This window comes from Anopheles funestus (assembly GCF_943734845.2).
Source record: "Anopheles funestus chromosome X unlocalized genomic scaffold, idAnoFuneDA-416_04 X_unloc_82, whole genome shotgun sequence".
NCBI classification, from domain to species: Eukaryota; Metazoa; Arthropoda; class Insecta; order Diptera; family Culicidae; genus Anopheles; species Anopheles funestus.
Window position 1 is genome coordinate 89,145 of NW_026045212.1, and position 3,356 is coordinate 92,500.

Consider the following 3,356-nt stretch of genomic DNA (forward strand, 5'->3'; position numbering starts at 1 on the left):
GGGGCGTCCTCCGCGTCCTGACCGCATTGCGGTGGTCCCAGGTTCGGACAAAACCTGGACAGAGATGTACGTGAAGCTGCGTACATCTCAGGAGCTGCAGGACGTCAGGGCAGACATCGGCATGGGGCGCCGGACCGTGCAAGGTCATCTGCTTGTACCGTTGCGGAAGAACGTCGATAGCGCGGAGCTGGCTCGCCGGATCCAGCTAGCGCTAGGTGAGGATGGCGAGGCACGAGTGGTGACGGAGATGGGTGAGCTTCTCATCACCAACGTCGACTCTCTGGCCAAAGAGAGTGACGTGAAGCTTGCCATTGAGGAGAAGCTGGGGTCAGCGGCTGGCATCACTCACGTCGAGCTTTGGGAGCTCCGTGATGGCACAAAGCGAGCGCGTGTTCGACTCCCACTGGCCAAGGCACGGAGTCTCATTGGTCAGAAGTTGACACTCTGCCAATGTGTCAGCGGCATCCGCGAAGTGCCGAAGAAGCCGCTCGACCGTCAGCGCTGCTTCCGTTGCCTGCTGATGGGGCACCTGGCGCGGGACTGCCGTTCTTCAACTGACCGGACGGGTCAGTGTTTGCAGTGTGGCGAGGTAGGCCACCGCGTTAGTCAGTGCACGTCGGCAGCTAAGTGCATTGTCTGCCAGGGGCCCCATCGAGTGGGCCACTCATCGTGCCGACAAGGTCAACAGTGTCGGGTGTAGTGAGGGTGATGCAGGTCAACCTGGGTGGTGGACGCACTGCCCAGGATCTGGCCCTGCAAACAGCCCGCACGAAGCGGGTCGACGTGCTGCTGCTGTCAGAGGTGTATCGACCTCCAGAGGGCAGCGGTAACTGGACGGTGGATTCGTCGGGGAGAGCAGCTGTGGTGGCAACCGGCCACCTTCCAATCCAGCGGGTCTGGCGATGTGCCATGCCCGGGTTGGCTGCTGCGCAGATTGGAGGGGTGGTCTTCATCAGCTGTTACGCCCCTCCACGTCTCAACGCCGGCGAGTTCGAGCAACTTCTGGAGGCGGTGGAGTTGGAGGCCCAACCCCACCCTCGCATCGTCCTGGCAGGCGATTTCAACGCCTGGAATGAGGAGTGGGGTAGCCAACGTACCACCCGGCGCGGTGAAGAGCTGCTCGATACAATTCGGCAGCTTGGGCTTGTGGTCCTGAACCAAGGATCGGTCCCGACGTTCGTGGGCAACGGAGTCGCCACTCCCAGTGTCGTGGATGTGTCTTTCGCGAGCGCATCCATTGCTCGTCCAGACACTTGGGAGGTGGCAGCGAACACCACTTCGTGCCACTATACGGCGTCGGACCACCGGTACATTTTCTTCACCGTGGGGCCTCCAACTCTTGACCAGCAGCGACGACAACAGCAGCAGCACCAGCAGCAGCAGCACCAGCAGCAGCAGCACCTGCAGCAGCAGCATCGTCACCTGAACGGGAGGCAGCAGCGACAACAGCAGCAGCATCGCCAGCGGGGACAGGGGTCCTCTTCGTCGTCTACCACGTTTCGGCACGCTGGCCGTAGATGGAAGACGACGCAGTTTTCGGTGGAGGCATTCGCAGCCGCACTCCAGACGGCCGGTTTTCCGGAACGAGCCGTCAGTCAGGAGGGGATGGTCGACGCCATGCTAGATGCATGCGACGACACGATGGAGCGCGTCACCATGTCGCATCGTGACCCCCATCGAGACCTCTTCTGGTGGACTCCGGAGATCTTGCGTCTTCGGGAGGAGTGTTCGACCGTGCATGAGCGGATGCTTCGTACCACCGACCTGCAGGAGCGCAGCATTGTGGCTGCACATCATCGGTCGGCGAGGAGAGCTGTCGAGAAGGCTGTCCGGGCCAGCAAGCGAGCGCAGCTCGATGAGCTGATTCAACAGGCGGAAACCAACGAGTTTGGGGCCGGTTATCGGGTGGTCATGTCTCGTCTTCGTGGCTGCTTCGTGCCACCTGAGACTGACTGTGTCGTGTTGGAGCGGATAGCCAACGATCTGTTCCCGACACATCCGCCTGTTGACTGGCCGGACGCTGAATCATCGAGCGTCGACACCGAGGAGCGGAGTTCTTCGTTGACCCCTGTCACCGTGGGCGAGCTGTTGTCCATCGTGGGATCGATGGCGAACCGGAAAGCGCCTGGACTGGACGGTATCCCCAACGCGGCGGTTAAGACGGCCATTAGGAAGTACCCGGAGGTTTTCGTCCGTTTGTACCAGGACTGCCTGGACCGGGGTGCGTTTCCAGCGCCCTGGAAGAGGCAACGACTGGTACTGCTGCCAAAGCCTGGCAAGCCTCCCGGGGAAAGCTCCTCCTACCGGCCGCTGTGCATGCTCGACGCACTCGGCAAGGTGTTGGAGCGCCTAATTCTTAACCGCCTCAACGAGTTCCTGGAGGAACCGGATGCGGAACGGCTGTCGGACGGGCAGTACGGTTTCCGGCGAGGCAGATCCACCATCAGTGCGATCCAGCGCGTTGTCGAAGCGGGCAGGACGGCCATGTCCTTTCGCCGCACCAACGCCCGAGACAAGCGCTGCCTGATGGTGGTGGCACTTGATATCCGCAACGCCTTTAACTCTGCGCCCTGGCAAGCCATCGCCAACGCGCTGAGGGACAAGGGGGTACCGTCATCGCTGCAGCAGATACTGAGGAGCTATTTCGAGGACCGGCGGCTGGTTATCGACACCAGCGAGGGCCCTGTCGAGCGGAACATCAGTGCGGGCGTTCCACAGGGTTCCATTTTGGGACCCACGCTTTGGAACGTGCTGTACGACGGGGTCCTGGGTGTCCAGTTGCCTGAGGGGGCCGAGGTTATTGGCTACGCTGATGACCTTGTCGTCTTGGTCCCTGCAACGACACCCCAAGCCGCTTCCTCGACTGCTGAACGAGCCATTGCGGTAATCATGGACTGGTTGGACCGGAACCGTCTCTCGTTGGCGCCAGAGAAGACGGAAATGACGCTCATCTCCACCCTGAAGCGTCATCCGGTCGTCAGCATCAACATCGGAGGTGTGGTCGTGCAATCCCAGCGCTCCATCCGTTATCTTGGAGTTTGGTTGCACGACCACCTGTCATGGTTGCCGCACGTTCAGCAGGCTGCAGCGAAGGCCATGAAGGTCGCGGAAGCCGTCACGCGCCTCATGCCGAACCACAGTGGACCGAAGTCGTCGCGTGCCCGACTGCTGGCGGCCGTAGCGGACTCCATCCTGCGTTACGGGGCCCCAGTTTGGTCGGAGGGGCTGCAGCTGCGCCAATGTCGTAGATTGGTGCAGCGGGTGCAGAGGACAACGGCCATTCGTGTTTGTCGGGCTTTCCGGACGGTGAGGGGTGAGACGGCCGTGCTGCTGGCCGGTCTCATTCCAATATGCCT